We start from the raw sequence: 25,829 nt of genomic DNA, 5'->3' as shown, positions 1-25,829 counted from the left end.
AAAAAGGGGAAGAAAGAGAGGCCCGATGTTCCGACGGTTCCATAAGGATCTATGCTTTCAATGCAAATCACATCTTAATAAATGCAGATCGATGTTTCCTTCGACGAGAAAAGAATATCAAAAAGAGGGTTGAAACGAGGAAAAGGATGGATAGAGGAAGCGAAGTAAGAGAGAAGAAAGGAAAAAGGAGGAAGGAATGTAAGTGTGTGCTTAAGTCGTACCACACCTTAATGGGCCCCAGCAGGGAATGGAAACAAGGGGAGTTTAATTGCAGAAAAAAGGAAACGCAATCGGTACCACGCCTTGCTTTCCGTCGTAACTCGCGCACGGAACGTCGACTTTCTACAAAAGGAGCACGGAATTCCTTGACTCTGTGCGACGTCACTAATTCAGCCTTCGTTTTTCACAAAAAAGAATTTTCATCGTTGCGGCTTACCTTAATCACATTGTTTGTGCCAAGCGAAATTTGAAACAAAGAAAGCTGCGATCAAAAGTAGGTTCGCTAAAGAGGAAGACCTTCTGTTAAAAGAAATCTGCAAAATTTATTTTCTTATATAGAATGACTTATCTTTTCAATTTTATCTTTTTTGTGAATTGTGAAATCGAAGTACATTTCTGAAGATTTAGTAGAAAGTAGGTACTTCATCTTTATAGTAACTGTAACAGTCTTCATCTGTCATTTCTAGTTCTTCTAATTAATTTTTCAATATTGTAATTATTAGAAGGAATAATCATCTATGTAGTTTATTATATAACCTATATAAAATCGAACGATATTACGCAACAATATATCAAAACGTCAGGATGGAACAATTTCGTTTTGAAATATAAATAGAATGCACAAGTGTAGATCAAAGTTTCATTTTCATCTTATCAACTGTTAGTCATATTTGAAAAAATAAAATGTAAGATACAATTTACTAATCTAAAAAGTTTTACAAGACACGAGGACTGAGTATTATAAGGAATGTTTCTGTTTATCCATTGTTTGTAACTTTAGAAACAGAACAATGTTTCCAACTTAAATCGTTTTGATTACAGAAATAAGATTTAAATATAATTATTTATAAATGAAAATTTCGAAATTTAATAAGATTTGCAAATCTTTATTCTCTGCGATAAAATGTAATGACATTAAGGATATCTTTATTCATTCTAAAATAATCCTGAAGGATCATTGGGGTGGCGAAAGGGTGAAAACGTTAACGAGAAACTCTGGGACATCCTTTGAATTTTACATACACTCTCGTCAAGCTAGCTACAGGGCATAAGCAGGAACGCTATGAAGGAACATTGTCTTAAGTTTCAGTCTGATGTTCACTGTTCCTGTTCATGTGTTTATGATACGTCAATGGCTATTGAGAAACTGAATAGACTTCCAGCCCTCAAAGGCTCAGATCCTGAACTCTTGAACTTTTTCATAGATGTAAGTGAATAGAAACCAATATTCTCATAAAATGCAACATCTACGATATTTTATACTTTACGTCTTACAGCGTCTATCAAAAATTTAGAAATAAATTACAAGATACATATTACAATCATATGTATATTTAGTAAAAACTTGGTAGATGGTACAACATGAATCGTCATTTTAATCATATAATAAGTGTTAAAAATGTTGAATATCGAGATCTATTAACGTAATGCCTACTTGACAGTTTCATCTTCTCGAAATATATACTTCCACTAAATTTTATCATCTTTATACATATTTTCAAATGTGTTTCAAACTCTACCAATATAACCATAATATTCGAGTTTCGTAAAAGAGCTAAAAAAATATCAAAATTTCGTATAACACACATAACATATTCATAAAAGGTATCTACAAAGGTTCGAATACTATCACCAGCCTATGTACCCATAGCCGAGGAAAATGAAGCTCATTAAGCCATTCAGCGGCGTGCGCTATCAACTTTCTTCATCACCGCTAAGGAAAAGCTATGCAATTTATGCGAGTCGTGCTTCTCAGCGACACTACGTGTTCGTAGTAGCTACTCCTGCGACAAATGAGCATTCCCGGTGTCGATAGAGGCTGGGGTACATCATTATGATTTCTAACCATGCGTCTTGCCGCGTGTCTCAGCGGAATTGCGTGCGCTGTCTCAATAATGTTCGCTGATAGGCGCTGAGGACATAAATATCGCCGGAGAAACGCGGCCCAACATGGATTACGTTTGTGAGGTTGGTTTTTCGTGGAAAAAGGCGACACGGGGAAGGAAGAAAGTCGTCGGTTGAGTCAGCGACCGGGACTCCCGTTTTCTTACTCGTCGCACGAGCGACGACGTCCGCCCGGTTTTCTCGCAGGCGCGCGTGGCACCAAGTCACGCGATTCACATCACCGTACCGCCTGGAGCCAGCCTGCGCGAGCTATTTCGCATTTGCATCGCGGCCAACCGAGCCAGCACCAACCACGGCACCGTTCACGCTTTTAAAACGCGATCCAGTCGAACTCCAGGCAATAAACGCGACAAGGAAGGGAAAGAAGGTGAGAGAAAAGGTGGAGAGTTTTGAAATTGTAGCGGGGAGTTAGACTGACCAAATATAGGGGAAGATAATATCTGTCGTAAATTGGTGTTAAACGAACAAACAATTAGTTTTAAAAAAGTAAATCGATCTTGAGCAAGCAAATTGAGATGAACTGGTAGTGTGGTAGAATTTAATTTGATGTAGAAATTGTTTCGTATGCGTACTCATATCTATTTAGATACACCAGAAATACGTTAATAAATACCATAGAATTGCATGGAAACCTCGAATGACTATAACACATTCTGAGCGAAGTTAAGTTAGTAATAAAATATGGTTCTACAGTCTCCGTTCATAGTTTTAGTACAAACAGGTTGCAGATATTTTGTCGGGAGGCGATGTAACGTTTAACACAAGTATATCAAGTGTTTGAAACTTAATATCGTAACTTCAAAACCGCTTTTCCGCAACACGTGCTAAACGTGCTTTAATTCTTACAGTGCCATACGTTTAGGATATTAGGTATAAATAAATTAAACATCAAGTATCACAGATCATTTGAAAACAGAGTAACATCAAGCAAATTACTGCTGTTAATTAGTCTTGTTCTCTCTAACAGATAGTAAATATATTTACTGGCTTCTTTAGAGGCACGAAACATCAAGACAAGACACGACAAGACAAGAAATATTCAGAATTACTGAACGGTACAAAAAAGTGCTTTTTATTTATTTATTTACTTATCCTTTTTGTGTAACTACTTTTTACCATAGTTGGATAGTACAGCAGGCGGACTAGAAGTCGAGGGGCAAGTCTGATTACGCGAGTGCAATTTCCAAGCTCACCAAAGCCGATCCGGGACCTCTCGCCTTGAATTTCTACCGAGATTGGTCCCGGGCCCGCATACACACTGCCGCTAATCCATGGCACCCTCTCTCCAAGTCTCTGGTTAGAAACGGCGAGAAAAGAGAAAGACACACCGGTGAGAAACACAAGGAATAACATACCGAGTCGGATATACTGAAACGGGGGACGAAAAAAAACGAGGGACGAAAAGAACGGAGAAATGCAGATAAAACGAAGAAAACCAGCCTTTATCTTGGTGTAGATTTACTGTAAATACCGTTAAGGGACGCAACCGGTCGCCGGATACTGAATTCGACCAAACAACGTGGCAGGGGTGTAGAGTTATGGCGCGACCTGCGAGTAATAAGAGAGTTCTTCAACACATTATGGAACCAATATTTAGGGATGGATCGATATTTTCGTGTATTTTAGCGGTAGGAGAGAATTTTATTTCTTAAGAATTTGTTTAAGCATATTCATATCTTTTACGAATGCAACTAAAAAGATAAAGGATCTCGATAGAGATTTGTTTTAGTCTTTAATTATTACACTGGGCATTTAACAATGGATATTTTGCATATTATACACATTCTGTATATTTTCATACACTTAAATTTCTCATAAATGCAGAAATATATATATAATTTAGTCATGAGTAGTATCATTTTTCAACTAAATTTTCAAAGACTTTTTAATAGGAAATCGGTATTTGTTTATTTTAATGTACGATGTCTCTTACTGGATAAAACATTTTCTATTCTGTCTACAAGATTTACCATGCTTCTTTTATAAAAATCAATAGACGTTGATTCGAAAAATATCCATGAATGGCGCGAGAATTTTGTACAATCGGAGCGTATATTCATTTTTAATATTCGTTACAAAGTTGACGCGATTAAAATTACTCCGGTATCTTCCATTGAAATTAATCATTTCTATTAATCTGTCGAATGAATTAATTCAATAATTATCATTATTCTTAAATTTCAAACTTTTAGAACCACTGGTGCGTGATCGATTTTTAAGATTCGAATTTCCGCTCTAGTACCTCCGATTTTATTTTTACGATATCCGTTCGAAATAAAATTGAAAAATTATCGTCAGTATCTTTTAGATTGGTTTTCATGCAATTAAAACGTAGGGTTAAATATGCATTTATTTATATTTAAGTAATATTATACATAACATTATACAACAGAATATACAGCAGGATATATACAATAGAAATTTTTGAGCTTTGTGACATAGAAAATAAATTTAAAAAAACGAAATAAATAACACAACGAAATAAATCTAAAAAATTAAATATCGATATAAACACACTAAAAGATACTGACATGCTGCAGTTTGACGTAGTATTGTAGATTATAAAACTAAAAGCAGGATTCTGTTCTCCTTCATCTAATAGAATTCTTCTTCACTTCTTTTTTTTCCTTTTTTATAGAAATAGGATCGGATGCGTTATTCTTGCCCGTTCCGTTCTGAGTTGTTTGTCTTTTGAACTCCGTCACTGACTGCAGAGATCACGTCGATTTGAGAAGAAAAATATTTGTTTACGCGAAGAAACTAGGGAACTTTGTCATTTTAAAACGATGTTCTTGCATTTCTGAATCGTACATATTTTTAAGGCGTGAGAAATATTGATGAAGTATTTCGATGAGATATTAAACACAATTTATATGCAATGTCTATTGATATTCAGAGTACTAAATCTACATTTATTAAGAGCAATACTTTGAATTTTGAATTATATAAATATGAACATCAAGAGGAATTCTTTTAAGGATGTTTATACAAACTATTGTCAATAAAAATTCGAATTTTTTTGCGTAATGTTTTTTTTTAATCAATACTACTATGTGGAGTAATTGCAAAAATGTCAAATTCATTAAACTTTTTGACATACAAATGTGTGTAAATTACTGCTTCATACGTATACGAAAAGAAATATTTGCTTCGAAATTTTAAACATTTAATAGTTCTACAAATCTTATTATTTTAATTATTTAACATCTCAACATTTTAAAAATATCTATGTATAATAAATAAATAAATAAATAAATTGATATACAAAGATTACGTTAACTCGTTTTAGTCGCGGAACAAATTTGTTGAACAAGTATCTGAGAACTTTAAGGAACTATATAAATATTAATGATGGTACATTTTAACATCCTTAGTAACATAGTAAACTTTAATTCATAATTCAAGGCATAAAACATGTTACCAAATATCACTTTAAATATTATATTTCAATATACTTATGCGCGAAGTCAATTTACACACGAGGAGGCACGAAAGTTGATACGAAAAAATGCCACTGCAATAAAGTAAAACTCACAAAGTAGCACAATATGTTGCCGTACCTACAAAGTTTTTCTATCTCCACTCAGAAATCTAGTACAGTTCTTCACTCTTCCGTAACTTTAATACCTTTGTAACCCAACCGCTCTCTATATTCTCCAAATATGATGTCTAAAAATCATTCTTTGACGTTCGCTATGCAACCATAAATAGAACGTCATATCAAGATCACAGGCGAAGAATGCGATAAGTGAAATTTTGTAATTTTTACACGAAAGCAGTTTTAGAATTCAGTACGTTGTCGATAATATCAAAATTGTCGTTTTATTTAGTTTTGGTGTTAGAATAGGTTTTTTTCTATTCTTCAAAATGTTAGAAATATTGCTCGTCATAATATTAAACGCTCGTCTTAATTAGTATAACTTTAATTAATTATACATTTGATTTCCACAAAACTTACCAATTATTTTTAAAAGACTTACATGTTTGGACCTAACAAACTTATCTTCATTTGAAGTTATGTCACATCAAAATCTTCCTATTTGATCATAAAGCAACATTAAACTCTGGAAATCGATAAAGATATACATGCTTGTCATGTTTTTGTCGTATGATCTTCATATAAAACCGCTCATTTTTCTTCCCAGCCAATCAACATTAACCTAAACACTGCTTTCTTAGTTGATTTTACAATGACGGACTTTGATTCGTGACTTTTACTTGGAAAATTCTTTTTTTTTCTGAATAATGCATCGAACGTAAGAGAAATAAACGTTCTTCGAGGAGAATTTGTAGGAAGTACTTTTCTTTTACAACAACGAACACCCGCCGTTTCTCTGTTTACGTATTCGAGTCTTATCTTCGCGATTGCGACTTACCTCGTCCTTTTAAACCGTAACTTCTCCCGGAACGATTAAGGAATAGGCAAGTTGCATTAACTTCCGTCCATCGCACAGTATTTGAAAATGGATGTTTGATCGGGAAAAAGTCAAATTATAAAATAACTTTTATTATTTTATTATTTATGTTTATAAATTCTTAAAGATCCTTAGCCTTCGACCAGTATTTCTGACACAGAGGTGACCAGTACAGTTTATTTCATTTTAATTTATATCTTTCATTTTACTGTACAAATTGTCGTCGAGTATAACTGTTCGAATACTTTTGTGAGTATACATCCATGGATTATATAGAGTGTTTCGTGGGAGAGCGAGTTTACACGAAAAAATAAATATAATAATTGGAATAGTTAAATATTGGACGATGTTAGTCTGTATAGTGCCCCATGACTTTTTCACGGTTAGACAGGCGTTTTAACGCACCGTGCATCGTGTCGATTTACACGTAGAGTAGTCGTAAAAATCGGCGACCAGCGGAAACAGGTTTTGGCCATCTTTAAACGCATTATCTTGGCCATTAATGCGAATTGAAAGCTACATGGCGATAGAACAAAGAGAACTGGGTGCATTAAAAGCGCCAACTATTCGCTGCCGCGATGCACTCAGCTTCGCCGCATTTTATATGTATTATTCTACTGGGTAACGTTACGTTCTTCCTATCCGTTGCAATTTCAGGCTTTATATGACTTCGAATGACGAAGACTTTTTATAAAAATTACACCTGCTACCCATTTAAATGAAATTCATCGCGAACGGAGCGTTTGGTAGAGCGTTGCTGTATCGAAATAGGGAAAATTGGGTAAAACTTCTGTTCGTGTCTCGAACGAATTCTTTTCTACTGTTTCTAAACGTTTGTATTGTTTGCGTCGTTCCACCTGGTAGCTTTTATATTTTAAAAATTTGCGATAAAATATAACATTTTATATAAGCAAATAGATCAGTTTCAGTATTAATAGTAATAGTATATTATTTCCATTAAAGGCCATCGTATATGTATGTATATCTTCAAGTGTTATTACGTAAAGTAATACTGGGCGACGTACCGTGTGCTCATCGATCAAGTCATCATACGTTGCCGCAGCATTAAGTTGACAAACATGATGGGCTACTTTAATATTATCTATCCCGTCTCGCGTGCACGCATGCGATAGATATCGCCGAACCGATCACTTTGCCTACTGTAATCAATCAAGAAGCGCCAATGATAATAATACTAATAGAATTTCCCATGAGTAACGTGAAGATTGCTTTATCCATGAAACCAGAGAAGAAATAAAACACAATATTTTGGACATTACGGTTATCCAGACATCTTTTTTTTTATTAAACCAGTTTTATGAAACTTGATGTGGAGTTAATACTTTTAATTAATGTGGAGTTAGTACTTTTAATTACGAGACGATAGTATTCGCTTCAATGTAATTGGGCGAAGCAAATGTTTGAGCATCCCTAATATCTCTGGGGCAATGATGCTTTGCTTTGAATATTTGAAAAAATAAGTATATTTTTTAGTTAAAATTCTAATAGCAACTAAATTATTATTCACTAAAGCGTTTAATGTAGATATTAATATCTTCATAAAAATAGTTTTTAATTTCTTCAGTTTTGTTTTGTTGAAATTTGGGTGAAGTTATAGTTTATAGATAATTTTAATCTTTTCATAAGAAAATCAATAACAAATTTGGCTAAATGGACTGAACTACAATACATATATGTATATTAATGTTTCGTTTATAAATTTAATTGTTATAACAGAAAATTCAGACATACGTACAGATTCTAGTCTACATATACACACATATATATGTTGTTCAGTGAATCAAGAGTACTTGGGTCAGACAAATACGACAAATGAACGAAAGGAAGATATTTCTTTCCACTAGCGACCATCAGGCGAAATACACTTCCTTCCTTTAGTAGCATTACAATACCACAAATGTATTAAAAATTACATGATTATGATTGTTTATTTATTCAAATTCATTATAATTAACTTCATCGCTACATATTACTTTCCAAAGATTGTTACGTTGTTATTGATGTCGGAGGGCTGCTTATTACCAAGTTTCTTTTAAAGAAGTCTTTTCAAGAGTTAAATCTTTATGGAAAATCTTTCAGAAGATGCAGTACCATTATTTTTTTGAACACCGTCGCTCTTCTCCTTCAATGACAACTTTTTCTTTAAATTGCAGATAACTCAGGATATCATCTTGGTCACCAGATATCTTTTCTCCAATATCATTTACAGAGTAGTTCTTATTTAGGATTCTTGTCTCAAAACAAAATCTTATTTTTTCCTTAAAATTTTCCAACTTACTTTTTTGTCTATATATATTGATACACAACACCGACAGGTCTTGAATTGACAATTATCACCTACAGTCGTCATATTCCTATATCTCCATCTATCAAATTGAACACAATGATATACCGAACCCTGAAGACAAGCAACACAGTCACGTTGCATCGTACGTTCTTCGTGTTTGGTGATTTAAAACACGGTGCCCGTATAATATGTATTATTCATCGTTATATCATTGCGGGGGCAAACGAATGGGCGAGCAAAGCCCCGTCACGGATGTCTGCTCGTCAGAGTAACCGAATCCCGCGTCACGAGAGTGGATTATAATTGGACGTCGATATATCCTTGCCTCTGCTACGTTAGCTTGACATATACATACATATACATATTTATAACGAGACATAGCCGCGTTTAAGCAACGGGCATATACTCGAAACGCGCATTCTTTGATCCACGCACGTATTCCACGTTACAGTTATAGCAGTGGTCCGTGCATCGGACCTGTCCAATCAGTGCCAACCCTAGACCATATAATATTTTACGCAGCTTTTGTGGCATTTTGTGGTTCCCGCTAGCAACCTCTCTGTCTCGCTGCTTTCACGCTCTGTCACACGGTCTCACGCGTTCGTTCGAGGTTTTGTTGCCCCTCTTTTTTGCGAAAAAGAGACCGCCGTTACTGTACGTAGTCACGTTCGTTGCTTAACGAATGCACTGTATTCCAACGTGGTCGCGTGTTATTTCTCTTCCTCAAATCAGGTTTCAGATACGACGTCTACCGACGTGCACCCGCCTCATCACTTAGGCACACACATTAACCCAATCTACGTGAATTATTCCAAAAGATGACGCGTGGAGTGCTTAACAATACGATATACCGTCAGCTGCTCGCTGAAACCGACGATGGAGGATGAGGTGAGTAATTTTATCTGTATTTTTTTGTTGAATTATTGGAATAGTATTGTTACGATATTATTACGTGAAAATATTTTTATGGCGTAGGAAGGTGGTATATTAAGTTGATATAGATATGTACATTAGAGTTTCAATTTGACGTGTTTATGTCATGTTAAAGAAGACATTCATTCCATACGAGGATTGAATTGGGAGATAATAGAACTATGCAACATTTGAATAATTTTATATTTGAAAGAGAATTTGAAACTTCAGCAATCGAAAAATTACGTACATGCTAGAACAGTTCAGAGTTCATAGCTTTGGAGTTTTTATTAGAAACTCAAAGAGTCAACTAAATTTATTTGACAAGAAGGTTTCAATAGCCATTAACAAAAATCATAACAAGCAACCAGTTGATTTTAAGTCAAAGGAAAGCATTTATCACTTGGTTAAAATAACGAGTTAATGTATTAAATTCTGATGGCAATATTGCGTAAATTATTCAGTAAACAGTTATAGAAAATCAGTGGAGATGTTTGATTAAGAAAACACAATTAACGAAAATTTCAGTTTGTATATGCGAGCAAATATTTGCACAGATCTAATTTATAATCCATTATCACGGAAAAGCTGCAAATATTCTTCAAGAGTCCATTCCCTATATTTACTAACAGTTCGTTATAATTGATCTTAATCCTGCACTAACAGTGTCAATTTTTCGATTACATGAACTTACAAAATTTCCTCTCTTGTTGTACGAAAGATGAGATATTTCATAAAACGTTCCACCACACGTTTCCCAATTTGCGGATGGTCTGATACCAGAGCCAACTCTTCTGTCTTCGCGATTTACAAGAGCTGAACGACCAATGCAACTCCGATCTAGGTGCATCAATCACCATAGCAAATTACTTAACGACACGAGGAGCGAAATCGTCACGTAGAATTTGAGCGCAGTTGCGATAAGAAGGTTGCAAGGAAGGAAACGACGCTGGTCTACGAGGAATCTTCAAACCCTCGTGCCGATACGAAAGGTGTCGTTATGGTTATAACGAAGCGCCAAGAAGACCACGGAGGATGTTTTGGCCCTCTCAGCTCCTTGTTATCTCTGTCTCTGGGCGAATGCTTGTACCGACAGGGCCGTTTCAGGGCGATCCTGCTAACGTCGAAACAGGATCGAAACTCGAGGGTAAAAGGGGGAAGAGACGTGATCGAGAAGGAACGATTCTTGGATAGAGAAGAAAATCGCGAACAGGAAAAGTGGAAGGAAGAGTGTACACAGAGGGAATTCGGTGTGAAAGAAGCCTCAATGGTTCCTCGATAAGTCTGTGCTAGGACTAAAGGACACACTAAATCTGAGATAAGAGATCACACTTCGTGAACTTATTATCAAGAAGGCGTTTAATGAGGGTTCGCTGATCGATGATCGCTTTCGATTGTGTTCCTTCGATCCAAACTTTGCTTTCTTTCTTGTTCATAATAGAATGCGTTCTTCTTTCAACTTTGATAGAGATGTTATATTGAAGTGAATTGAAACAATAGGGAAGAAGGTGACTATGTGTAATTTGTAGGTTTTCAGGTAATAGATTTCGTAGAACAACTTTTTTTTTACATAAGAGATGTAATTCTGTTTAAATTTATACGAATTAATTAGTTTTCTTTGCTATATACAATATAATGTTATTCTACTATAACTTAGAAGAACAACATATCATTATTTTACTATTTTATCGAAGATTGTTCTCAACTAAATGTTGTTAGATTAAGTAGATATACACAGTCGTTGATCGATACACTCATTGCTACCAACACGATACAGAATGATCCAAGCCAAGTAGTCAAACTAAATTTTAGAATACGATAAAATAAAATATCGAGTCTAGCTCGATATAGTATCATACAAAATTAAGAAGATATAATTAATAATATGTTTTATGTAACAGCTTTATTCAAACGAACTGGATTACTCAGGAAAGGCTCCGTCTTCCCTGTAAATATCGAACTATTTTTTCTACTTAATTCAATTAATCTTGGTGTTCCAATTTACAGTTCCTCGAATAAATTTTCGACAATAATAGTTAAGATTTAATGTTGTGTTGGACGTAGCTAGACATATGTTGTCATAAATTCAACCGGTATAAATTGTCGAAAAAAAAATAGCCGAAAATATAGCCAGGGGAGCAAACGGAGGTGCGGGGTTTTAGTTGCAAGGGAATTTATATTCGAGGTAAGAATGAAAAATCTCCTAAAGCTTTCTCTTCTGGCGTGCTGGACTAATTTTACGCGTCATGCTTGAAACATAGTACCTGGTGCGGTTCTATTACTAATTCCTACACGGCGTTATATACAACACGCACTATACAGTGGTCGTAACTGGATTCGGGTTTCCACCACGTTATATTACAGATTAATGCTAAAGCTGTTTTACAATCTCGAGTGGCAATGTCAAATAAGTCGGATACTCGAAGCGATAAAATAGCTGCACTACGTGTATATCATGTATTACACGCGTTGTTATTAGATTTTCGTAATTATTATTAACGGTATTAGTGCGTAATTGATTTAAGATATAATTGGTTACAGGCATCGTTGGTTAACCTGTTAGACATATAGTTTCTCAAGCAGAAAGTTCTGTAATCATGAAATTACAAATTGATAAATACAATAAATAACAATGTACGATCATACAAACTGGTTTAGAGAAATATAATTTATAGATATAATTTATACACATAGGTCTATGCTAATTGAAATAGTTATATAAAAATAAGCTTAAATCAGTGAAGAGATCTATATTAATTATTATCTCAAACTGTCAATTCAAGAAACATTTTATATATATGTTCATTTATTTACTGGTACAAGGCTGATATAAGATATTGCTTGGTTTAAATCATAATAAATTACAAACGTCACTAGTTGATTTGTCATGCAGATCGTTTTTCAAGTAGAAACTTCGATAATCACGAAACTAGAAGTACTATATTATTTTGTTCTTGTCTTTGCAAGATTCGGTCAGACGATCCGACTTTATACTATAGGATATTCGCCAACTGCATATATTAGAGGCTTCCTTGAAGCTTTAATACAGTCGTTATCAAATTTCGAAGTCACTGAAATCGAACGTCTGCGTTTGCAAGCTGGCACTGCCTCGATTCGTTCTCGGTTCTTTCCAACCGGCTCTATATATCTTTCCGCGCAATTACTTAGGGGTTGGTCGCTGTTGCCCCATTTTTTGGCCGTCACTTTCGGCAAAAAATGAAGAATGCCTCAGTTAATTACGGTGTCCCGTTTGCCCGGGAAAATTAACGCGTCCGGGAATACCGGATAATATATCAGCGAATTACGAACTTAGTGCGCGCGAAATCTGTTGCAAAATGATACACGCATGTGACGTCATAATTAATCTCCGATTACTATGCCGGAATTAACTCCGCCACGCAAAATCAGTACGCGTTTCCAATTTACTTTTCGATTTATGCCAGTGTAATTATTAGCGTAATCGTTCATCGGATCATTATCATATATCCACCACTGCCCTGTTTTAATCTCCCTGCTGGATTATCTTTGATGCAGTTAGCGTTAGTGAACCAGCATCAAGTTCCGATAATTTCACGTTATAGAAATATATAGAGCAAGTGGACGGTAGTTTTATTTTAATCGAGCTGAAACGTACGAAAAATTTTGCGTTGAATTTCCTATTTATAGGTACGAGTGTAACCCAGTTTTAAAATAGGAGAGAACTATTAAAAGCACTGGTATTCGTCATGATCAATAATGTTATTTTTGTCATTAATTCCATTATTTCTTCTCGAGGATTGTTTTATTCGTAGCAACAATATTCGTTGCGAAATAATAGGTATTTTAGAATGAATATAGGCATACCTATTAATATTAAGTATTCGCAAGTTTTTAATACCCTCACCGATGTTGAAATAATGTAGAATCTATAACCTATGCAACAACGTAGAGATAAAATGGTACTTGTACTTTTTATTAATAATATTCAAGAATATTTTTATCAATAGTACTATTGCAAAATAAAAAAACCAAAAGTTTTAGATACGACGGAAACTCTCCATACTTTTCTCTCCTTTTTCCATCTATCACATCTACAAAATGTTGAATTTATGATAAGAAATACTAGATTCCAAGTTGGTCTTCTACGTTACAGCGCCTTGCTACATCTTTACATTATACATATATCTGTATGCATCGTGCAGCATGTTTGTGCAGTGTGCATGTAACATTCAGAAAACTATCCGAGAAGTTCTCGTTTGCGTTCTTGTGCGTGCTGACAAGCGACCCTTCAAGAACGCCACGAAAGAAGAAATTTCAACATCCGGTGCAAGATCAGTTTTCACGAAAAAGGACTGTTTGGATGTTTGAATCGAGTTAATCGAACTTGTGGGTATTAAGTCGGTAGAGTTTCTCAAGACTCAGTTGAATTAAACTTATTTAGCATAAAAAAATGTCAGTATTTTGAAAGAATGAAAATCGAGGAATCTTCGATCGAATTTCTTTGATAAAATTAATATATAGAAGCAACATATGATTAACATATAAGTAAACATATAATTGATATTAAAAATTATCTCATTAAATATCGAAATTTATTAATATTAACTTATTGAACTGTATGTTTCTAATAAATATCTTGAATCTTCTATATCCGTTTTTAATTCCCATTTGTTTCCAACTTTATGTGGCATGAACAATATGTTCACGTTAGTATGTCCTACATCATATAAAATCTGTTGCGTACTGCGCATAAAGTATTCAAAAAAAGTTTGTACGAGCGTTCGAATAATTTCACAAGCCACTGAATAAGACATTCAAGATACTATTCCAATAGAATACCGCACAAGACAACTTCCCTTGAAATATTTTTAATTCATCGCCTTAAAAATCTTCCAAGATGCGGATGCGAATGTCTAGAAGTGGATCTAACGAGGGAATTCCAGCATCATGGAATTCGTGATCATTAGGCGAACGAGAAGGTATGCGGCCACGAATTCCGCATAAATAATCCGACATTTCCGGCGTTCGACGAGGCATAAATCATGCAAATGAACCGTTTGACGTGATAAATATTGCGCCCTTGTAATCCGCTCGTTTCCCGCCACACGATTGATTACTACCAGATAAATCCAGGCCGCACATTAAGGCGGGACCGCATCGTTGTTCGCCCTACGACGGTAATAGCGCCGGTGGCACCGTGTCACGGTCTTTACTCGACCGATGGAACGACGCTTTCTTAGGCAACGACCGCGACGCGCCACGCTTTTTCAAACTTTCTCGTACCACATCCATCCTCCGATGGCTGAAAACTTGCCGTGCAAACGACGCCACCGCTACGACGACGTCGACGACTTTCTGCCCCCTTTGCTCTTTCTTCGATCTAGCATTCCGTATCCCCCCTCCCCCTCCAAACACCAACCCCTACTATCATTCTTCCATCTATCTGACTCTGTCACCCGTATCAAGTCTGATGACTCTGAAAGAAGACCCGGGTACGAAAAATTTTCTCCTTCCCGCGGACATATCTCGTCGACGCTGGCCCGCGTTACGAGGTAAAAAGGAATTTTCTTAGCGCAGATAAGTCGATAGCTGACTGCAAACCGGAATTCTTCGGGCCATTCATAATGTTCCCTATAAAAATGGTTATTCGTGCTTGGATGATATTTTTGCAACTACGGTTGTTTGCTGTAAATATTAGTATGATAGGAAAAATTCGTCGTAGTCTTTATTGGGATAATTCATTCATATACGAGTGTATTTATAATTAGAGACATTAATAGTTGCAAGGAACTTAAATCTACAAGTTTTCAAGGTACATGAGGTTTTAAACGCCAATTGTGTAAATTTATATATGGAAATTTCATTTTTTAAGGAAACGATATATCTGCACTTGTCGAAGGACAAATATTGTAGCATACGTAGTTGGGATCCATATGATGGAAACTCATCAATTTTCCACACCATTTACTATCTTTCGTTCAGAAGATAAAAATGTACGTTCAGATGAATTTATTCAACCAGTAAAAGTTTAGGCATTGTTTAAAAATTATTCGTTTCAATAAATGGAGTTCTGCTATGATGTCGATTATAAATGTAAATATCAGAACGCCTACTCGTTACATTTAGTAAAATATTCTAATAAATTATGAATAAGGCGAAAATATATAGGATGCAGCACGAATAATTATTAGTTTCGAAATATGTGTTGAACTTGAGATTTTACAGTAAACTTTTGGTTTATTTATAACTGTGTATGATTGAATTTTTTCCATGATTTGTTATATATCTGGTATTCTAACATTATATTGAATAATAGTGTTGGAAATTTTTGATGATAAAGATTGTTTTGTGAAAATTGATGTTTTCGTTGTCGATGAAGAAAATACATTAAGCTAGGTTTTTAGGCAAGAATCGATGCATCAAGCTCGAGTATTATGTTTACTAAAGTGTTAGGCTCCCTGAGAGGAACCTAGGTAGTGATTCTTCCTTTTTGGTCAAGCAAACAGTAGTGCGTTGTTTGAGGATTAGAGTTGTTCAAGCCCTCTGCTGTTAACCCCTGGAGCTATTTTTCCCGAATATATTAATCTTGAAGTCTGGTCTGGAATATTTTAGTGAGTAGGCTTAACCGAAGTTTAATTCTTCATAGGTATTCTTTGGGATAATGCAAATAAAAATAATTTTGTTATGTAATTCCACGCAGTTGTTTTTATTGATAATCATAATTTAAAACGCAACGACTCTTATTGTCGATTATTCAACATACATAATAATATTTTCCGTATCGATAATTTGGTGAATTCAGAACCGTTTATTTGTAAATTTGCTTGAAATTTGTACATTTTGTGGAATATTATCTGCTTTAATAAGGTTTTATGATGATATTGATATTTGTATAACATACCATTTATATAAATACATATGTACATATGCATAACATACAGACTTTAATCTAAATTAATATTTGTACAGTGTCCACAATTTCGGAATCATTTTCGAAAATGTAAAACAATATTTTATAACAGTATTTTATTCGTATGGAACGTTAATTCCATAAAAATGGTTTACAAAATAATTACGGATGCAAGTGACTCGAACTGGGTTTCGTTTTAATACTATGTAATCGTATTTCTCAGCAAAAAAATATTATTTTTTTGCTAACACGTGAAAATTGTTGTACAATTAAAACGCGAACTCGTTAAAATTCTTATGCAATTCTAAATACTACTATATTCGTAACAGCTTTACGTGTTCTAAATCTCGTATTACGTATCTTTAATATAATTAAAAAACAGGTAAAAGTTTCAAAGAAAATCTATGGATGCAAAGTAGAGAAATTAATTACAGATTAAATCCCGAGGAAAATGAACTCCTAAATAACAATTATTATTCTGTTCTAACATTTTTATTTCGGCGCACTATCTATATTTTACTCATAATATAAGTTGACGTAAAAAGATATTTTGCCATTAAACATGGTTAGCAGTAAAATGTCTGATCTGTACTGTCTCTATCTATTGATGACAGTCTCCATTATATGATTAATAGAAAACTTCTTCGCAATATCCGTCAAATATTATATCAGTCACACGAAAATCCCTAAAACTCATCGCGGAGTAATGAGAGATGCTTAACAGCAATTATCCCAGGCTACGAAGTCGTTAATTCTTCAGCAGGTGCCAATAGCTGTCACTAAATTAAAATTGCATCTTGCTAATTAAATCCTCGTCGCCGGACGATCTGTCTGAGCCTTTGCTTATCTTTCACGCGAAGAAAATCTGGAAGAGGCCTTTCTCGACTTAAAATTATCATTTTCATAGACAATCTGAAATTGAATCTAAACTTACCCCCTCGTTTCAACATTCCTCCACGCGTACGTCGATAGTTTCACCATGGTCCTAATAATAAATCAACCGTTTAATATTATCAGACATATCCTACCAACCATGTCCTAGTCGGCGACTGCTATCGCGTATCAATAATGGTCTTTATTCGCAATTTATCTAGTTACTTTTATAATTTTCTCATTTCCATTTCACAGGGACGGCCGTTTCTTGTGCTAAGAAGCTCCCAAGTACCGTTGCCGTGGGCATTAATATTCAACGGTTTCAGTTATGAAAGTAAAGTGAAAAAGTAACACCCTTCCCACCCTCTACACCCACCCCGGCACCCCTCTGGCTGCTTTTGGCTCGTTCTTTCGCCCGTTTCTACCCATCCACGGTCCCACCCACGTCCCCCTGAACCCCGTTCTCCCTCTTCAGCTCTCTCACTTAAGTCAATTATACTATTTAGCATTGTACTTGGATAATGGCGTTAATTAACTCAATTATTTCGTCGGGAGATTCAACGATGCATGGCACGTTCCGCGTGCCGCGCAATGAAAATCTATTTCAGCCGGAACAACCTTTATGTGTCCTCCGCTTGATCAACGGCTAATTTATTAGTCTCGCGCGTATCAAGAAAGCGCGCCAGATTTATTCCAGCTTGTTTAAGGATATAACGATTGTTCCCTTTAATGATTTTGGCAAAGCAAAAAGCTGGTTGATCGTGAATTAATGGATTGTATGTGTGTAATCTTACCCAGTTGGCAGGGAATTCAAAGTACTCGTGAGTAACACTTCAAGAACACTGTGTATCTCGTTACCTGGAAAGAAATATTTTGTATTAGATACTATATATATACTGTACTATTTTTTTTTAAGTTTTACAAATTACTAATCCTTGCTATGTTTCAATCCTCTGTAGATAACAATGAAAGATTGCGCTCATGAATCTCATTGCTCTGAATCTGTAGTTTTATTGAGAAAATTACCAGACATTTGATTTAATCAACCGTTTTATAATATAATGGGGATGTTGATAAATATTATAGAATTTTTGCTGATGTGTTGGTGTGTTACTTAAAAAGATAGTAAAGTTGTTTACATATAATTTTGAGCGAATCGATAATAATTGCAATTGTCTCTTAACGTGATGATAGGAAACTTCATTAAAATAGTTTACGTGTTGTCACAAACTGATAAGCCTCATACAGCTAAGAATTATAAGTCCGATGATAATGTTTACAACAACCAGTCACTCCTAGTTAATACACATAGTGAAGAGATTGAAAAAGTTTAAAGCGAATTTCTACAGAGCTTGCATACATCTTCTATTACCTTCAAGTTGATAATTTATGGTCGAAATTTAGTTAGGGTCTGATAAAGTTGAAACTGGTTTCCATAACTTTCATACATCATTTCCGCAATGTATCATTTTATTTGCTATGGTAACTGAATTTCTATAATATTTTATATCTTTTCTATGTTACTTATTTATAATTTTAATCAATAAGTAATAATTTTGCAAGTAATGATTTGCAAGTAATAATTTGTAATATTTATATGTTTAATATTATAAAATGGATACTAAAATAAATATGGATACTAATTTTGCTTCATAATTAATATTTTAATTTTTATATTTTTCGAATATTCGTTAATTATTGACTACAAAAATTTTATTCCACATATATCCTATACACTCCATCAATTATTTTTACTATTCTGCATATATACATTTTTGAAAGTATAGGAATCGCGGAAAAAAATGTCAATGTAACATATAATAATATATTTTATATTTTTGTTTCCCTTAATTCTGTTTAAATATTATTAAAATTCTGGTAAGAAAATTTGTTTTTTTCTAAAACATGATATATAAATGGGTCAGTCGGTGACAAATTTTATGAGAGCAACAGCTCTGTTATCCATTCATCGCGTGCACATTTTGTACATTAGTTACACAAGATTAACTCAACGTGTCACGTGTAGATTGCCACAGTCCACACATAACATTTACTTGCATGAATAGTATTTAATTCTAACAAAGTGTTACACAGGGTGGAAAAAATTTAATGAGGTACTTGAATTATGCTCAAGTGGTGTGTAACACGATACCCTTGAGAACATGAACCACCAAGTGCGCTTTGCATTCCTGCAAAACCATGAACATTCCCATCTCGAATAAGTTGCTTAATACTTTAATAATTGAAAACTACAATATTTAGAATGAAAAGAATTTACCAACCTATAATCTTCATAAAAATACATAAATGATATCCAATTAATTTCAAACATCATAATTGTTATAAGATAAATTTTCTAAGTTATAGTATGAGAGTTAGTATCTTTAATTAAGAAATTTTGATTATAAATAACCATTATAAATGATTAAAATTTGTTTGTCTACCGGTAATCATTATCAATTACGGGAATTTAAATTTGGTTACCAGTAACCAATATAAATGACCGGATTTTTTTTTTACTTACCGGTAACCATTGTCGGAGGCTCAAAATTTATTTTGGTTACCACTAACTATTATTAACGATGAAAATCTTTTTCGATTACGATCGACTATTGTCAACTGTTATTAATATTATTGATTATTAATACATATTTATTGACAATACAAAAAAATGAATTATACATTTAAAAATAAATTGTACATTCTGTTAAGCGAAAAAACGGTATGAAAATATATGAAACAAAGAATAGAATTAAAGATATTAAAGTAAAGTATTAACGAAAATGTTAATAAAAATATTCTACTACAAATTCTTTTATTTTATGCTTTGTTCCATACATTTTCATATCTTTTTATTACTTAATAAAATATGTAGATTTTTTATGTTGTCAATGAATACTAATTATTAGTAATGTTAGTAACAACAGACAATAGTCGAATGTAACCAGAAAAAGTTATCGTCGTCGATGTTGGTTAGCGAAAACCAAAAAAATTTTCCGCTATCGATAATAGTTATCGGTAGTGAAAATAAAATTCGGGTCATCGATAACGGTTACTGGTAACCAAAAAAATTGCGATCATTTATATTGATTATTGGTAATCAAAATTAAATTTCCGTCATCGATAATAGTGACTGGTAACCAAACAAAATTTTCAGTAAAAAATCATTATTTTCGATCTCTGAAATTAATTTAAGTTATCAAGGATGGTCTTTAAAATTAAAAAAATATTTCAAAGTACAAAATAATATTTGACATGTAAAATATAATAGCCTTTCTTTTACAATTTTTTAAATTCACGAAATAAAACAAACGAGAATGTATAAAAAAAGAAATGTGAAATGAAAAAAAGAAAATAGCAATGTATCATGGTTTTCATTTAATGATTTTACATTTCAAACCTGGTATTGTTGGATCGTAGATAACATAAGGCTTTTAGGTCAGGATATTTTATTTTAGTTTTTGTGTTATATTTAAACAGTAAAATCTTTTCTCTTCGTATGAAATATACAAGATACAATAGAACTAAATATACAAAAGGCTATAAAAATAGAAGACTACATAACATACTTGTTATAGTTGTCCAGGACTCCACATTAGTGCTTGAGGGTTAATATGCAAATTACATTTTTTATTTCGGATTATCTTGAGTGTACAGAAAAATTCATCTTCAAACTGATTGTGCTAAAGTGTGCTATTTATATCTTTTCTACCAAATATAGAAATTATAAGATTTGTATTCATAACTGAAAGTACATTGAAAAATTGAGGAAGAGAAGTTTCGAGAGAAGTCTGAACCTAATATTCGAAAGGAATGTATCTTTGGAACCCTTTATATTTGAAAGAATTCTCTCTTGGGCACGAACGTGACAAAAGAGATTTGAGATTTCTCTTTCACCGTATTCTAAACTGTAGTAGCACTCCTTAGCAACAAAGGATCGTTTCATAAACCGATATAACTTCATCTTAAAAAATCCAATATACAGATACTTTCTCCCTTTTTTAGTTTCTAATTTTGATTCACTTAGTATGAGCAAGTATGAACTTCATTCATATTTTTACTATTTAAAAGTGGTGTAACCTACGCATCTGGAAATGTGTAACCATAAAAGTAAAAAAATTATGTATGCAAGAGTACAAGCAAACTTACATTTTCATACATTTATATCATATGCACATATATAAACTTAAATACAGCTGAGATATGTCAACATTGCGATTCTTACAATTATAAATGTGTATCTTATATATAGCCATGATGAAGATCCATTTAGATTCTTAACAAAAAAAACTGGATAAATGAAGTAAAACTTTTTGTTTCGAAATTGCCATACGAAATCTACCCAGGTTTCTGGAAATAGCTTTGACAGTGTCGAACTCGGCTCTATCAACGTCGCAGATTCCTTTCTTGAGTCAAAAGTATACTTGCTTTTTGTACCCGTTATTCAATATACAGTCCGGAATCGCACTAGATATCCTGTTTCTCTTATACAGAAAATTTATAGCGACGCATAGATGCAGGAAATGTGGGCTGCAAAAACACTTGAAACAATTTTAGCTTGGCGAACGTTATTCGTTCCCGAGACGCCAGAATATCCTCCATTCGCATTCGCGTAAGTTATGCGCTTTATGAATTCGCTCGGCGATCATAAAAATAAACTCTTCGAAGCTGTATAGGATATCGTTGGTCGGGAATACCTCTTCATGAAACCACGTTCATTCTGTCTATTCTTCCTCTCTGCTTAACATTAAATAGCGAATTTACCTCGAATTAAATGAGCTTTGAAGCTTTGATCATATATCGTTCGTCATTACTTGGTACCACTTTATGTGAATTATTTCAATAATTGAACAAAGGATTCAGCATGTTGGTTAATTAGTGAATGTATACATAGGTTGTACGATGATCTAAAATTTTGGCAGTACATTCTATTAGTATAAATGTGAAAATTATATTTTGGAAATATTAAAAAACTATATGAAAGTATAAAACATGGAAGAAATGATATTGAATTTGTTTCTGTCGTTACTATTAGATTTTTCGGAAAGTTCATAGCGTTTTTGATAATTCATTGTGTACTTGAGATCGAAAATACCAGATTCAAATAAACATCCTTACCAGTTGAACGTAACAACGGATAAGAAAAATCTGAAGCCGCCAGTTAAAATATTGAAACTAATGGTTTCTTCTGTCACAGGATTTTATAGAAATATTTGTACAAATAAGGAGTTTTTTCAATTTTTACAATTCAATTTCTTCGTATCATAATATTCTAATAAGCAAAGAGTGAAATCATTGAGTGAACACGTCAAGAGTGAATACTTCTAAATGGTATTGCAAATATGGAAATCGATTCGATGTTCGTTATCGATATCCAACAATTAATGTCGTCGGAATTACCCGACACATGTCACATTGAAACGATCAATAAAGCGTTTTCATGTTCTATACTAACTATAAAAGTCACGTGTATTTCGTCCTCGTGAACTTTATCGAAATGTTTGTAGAACAGGGGAACTAACAGCTTCCAAGCAGAATGACCAAGGTAAAAAAGTCGAGTCGAAATAAACGGTAGTTCGTTGTTGGAAAAGTTGCGCCACGCGAGAGATTGTCGGATCAACCATTAACTGTTCATTGCGCTTATTCCGTGCAATCATATGTTTCACAGTTTACGATCGTTTTTCAGAACTGCCATAAAGGTACGCGCGATCACTCGCGATAATGCGAACAGCCAGCAGGTGTCCAACTTGTAATCATTCATGAACAGAACGACGAAGAGAATCGACGAAAACGGAATCGTGTAAACACGCAGTTACTTCATTTCTTCTCATCAATTATACTCTTTTTACTTCGTACGTTTGTATATTTATTCTACGTCTCTCTTTCATGCTTGATAATCAATCACGTATAATCTACGCTATTCACATTCTTCATATTTTCTTTTTTTTTTAATTAACTGTGAAACGAAGTAGGTATAAGAATTATGTGTTGTATCTGAACCGAATCAGCGCGAAATAGATCGTAATGATATGCAATTTTTTAACCATATAACGCAAATTAAAACTTCCGACAGTTTGAAACTTGAGTGTGATTCTAAAATCAATATCAATATAAGCAGTAAAATTAATAAATGTTAATTTGGTACCTTCATCTTAATTTTATAAAACGTCAATAACTTATATAAGACACGAACGACAACACAGAACATTTGACAACACAGAAGTAAGTTCTACACGAAAATCGCTTTTTAACGTATATACACAATATAAAATTTACGAATGTAGCATGTAGAATATATATACATATATAGTGGAAATCCAATGTGTAATGAACGTATAAAGAAATAACCATAAAAGTATAATCCATACTACGTGTCGCGTCATGTAATTTGACGAATAAACTTGGAGATAGCATGGCAGGTAAGGCACAATTATTTTCATGGTCGCGTACACGTAAAGCTGAATGCAACGTGCGGTCGTGGAACAGCAGAAACGACTCGTCGCCGGTGCGAATTGCGCGAAACTGAATTATCCTGATCACACTTTCGCAAATCGGGCTGTTAATTTCGTCCCACGATCCTCCACGACTCCGATGTCCAGACTGGACATGCTCCCTCTTTTTTCTTTTTTTGTCTCTGACCAGGTCGCTAACCAATCCACCTCTTTTTTTATTTGTCGCTTTTTTCTCTTTTTTCTCCCTCTTTTTTTTTGTCTATCGGTTCGAAGCCCATCGATCGCGACGCATTTTCTATGAGAGCGCCCTCGATTCTCCCCGTAATTGATAACGTTTTCGTTATTCAGCTGCAACCACGAGCTGCGGGACAACGGGAAATTCGATCAGCCAGAAAAAATGACTGGCGAAAAATGCCGTGCTTTTCCCGCGTGGAAATCACATCGGTCCTATAGGGAAGACGACCGCCGTGATTAACGCGGCGCAAAACGTTTAGTTGGAAATTAATATCTCGAATAACCTATTAGAAGTTTATTTTCAGGTGCGTCCGCTGTATCTACGTGATTGGAACTACGATATATTTCATTCCTTCTAATTATTTTATACGAGGATTTATTAATTTGTGTTATTCTTGAATTGGATAGGTTAAGAACTAAAATAAGATTATTTTATAAGAGTTAATTCCGTCAATTTGGTATAATTTTTTAAATGGACAGATTTGGAATTGGGCTAAAATGGTATATTAAAAGTTAAAAGAAAATTATTTTACACAAGACATTATTAGATTCGTCTGAATTTTAAATTTATGTAAGTGTAGAAATAGATTGAAAGACATGTTAAAAATTTAAATAAATTGATAAGTTGAAAAATATCAGAAGTCCAAAAATGGTTCTTGGAATATGTCAGGTACGTTATAAAATAGCTTGGATTCTTGTATATTATTAACGTCATAGATTCGATAGTACTTTTAGTTTATAGTACATAGTTTAGTAGTACTGCTCCAATTTAAAGGATGTTATGCCAACTCATTATCTGATGATCGTTCGTGAATATCTAATTATAGTCAAAGTATTTTCATAGATTTCAAATAATTAAAATAAAATCACGTTGGACACGTAGGTACCGTTTTTACGAGTTTTTGATTCAATTTATCTATCAAATTCAATTTTAAATGTTCTGGACACATGTTCGTCCTGTAACGACGCAGTTCAAAATAAAAGTTTCTTAGATAAACAGACTAGTGTTTATAAAATAAGTATGGATAGTCCATGTAACGAATTACTTTACTTTCTTTTCTTTACTTTACTTTTTTCTCCTTCTAATGGACTACTAACTAATAACGACATGTGCTATTGGAAGAAAAGACCAACATACAATAAAAATGAAGATTAATAAGTAATAAGTTACTTAATAGAAAAAACAATAATACAGCAATGAAAGGTACAAGAGTTTAAAAGATACAATATCTTTTATGTGAAAAAGCTTTTAGTATAATTTACCGAATGTACACCACTTTTCAATATTCTATATTCAGAGACAGGTAGGTATTAATTTTCGCATGGACAAAAGCATGGAAGGTCTGATTTATTTTTCAATGGGCAAAAAAACTGCGGTCTAAAACTCATATATTGTGATTTTTCGATATATGAACTTATAATAGCAAATTATGATATCACGACAAACCAGTGCAAACATTTCAGTGAATATGTAACAGATGGTGTAATTGGCATTATGTTGCGGAAATGACAAATGATCGTGTTGAACTATTGTTGGCAACACAGTCGGTTCTCAATGAAAGCACAAATCAATTCTTTTAAAAGAATTATTTCATTTTGTAATAATTAAAACTATGCAAGGC

At 33.8% G+C, this 25,829-nt stretch overlaps 1 protein-coding gene and 1 long non-coding RNA gene across 3 annotated transcripts in view; one reads left to right on the top strand and one right to left on the bottom strand.

Moving 5' to 3' along the window:
• Positions 1–25,829, top strand: part of LOC138183598 (uncharacterized) — a 198,845-nt gene that overhangs the window by 106,060 nt on the left and 66,956 nt on the right. For both annotated transcript variants that reach the window (XR_011174094.1, XR_011174093.1), the window contains exon 2: positions 9,580–9,735. This is a non-coding gene — a long non-coding RNA (uncharacterized LOC138183598). The remainder of the gene's footprint in view (positions 1–9,579; positions 9,736–25,829) is intronic.
• LOC138183592 (neurotrimin) overlaps positions 1–25,829 on the bottom strand; it is a 361,055-nt gene that overhangs the window by 290,765 nt on the left and 44,461 nt on the right. The gene's annotated exons all lie outside the window — the stretch shown is intronic.

Source organism: Bombus flavifrons, chromosome 9 (assembly GCF_040668555.2).
Source record: "Bombus flavifrons isolate JBK064 chromosome 9, iyBomFlav1_principal, whole genome shotgun sequence".
NCBI lineage: Eukaryota > Metazoa > Arthropoda > Insecta > Hymenoptera > Apidae > Bombus > Bombus flavifrons.
The sequence above is the reverse complement of the archived record's forward strand: the minus strand, read 5'-3'. Positions and strand labels throughout refer to the sequence as shown.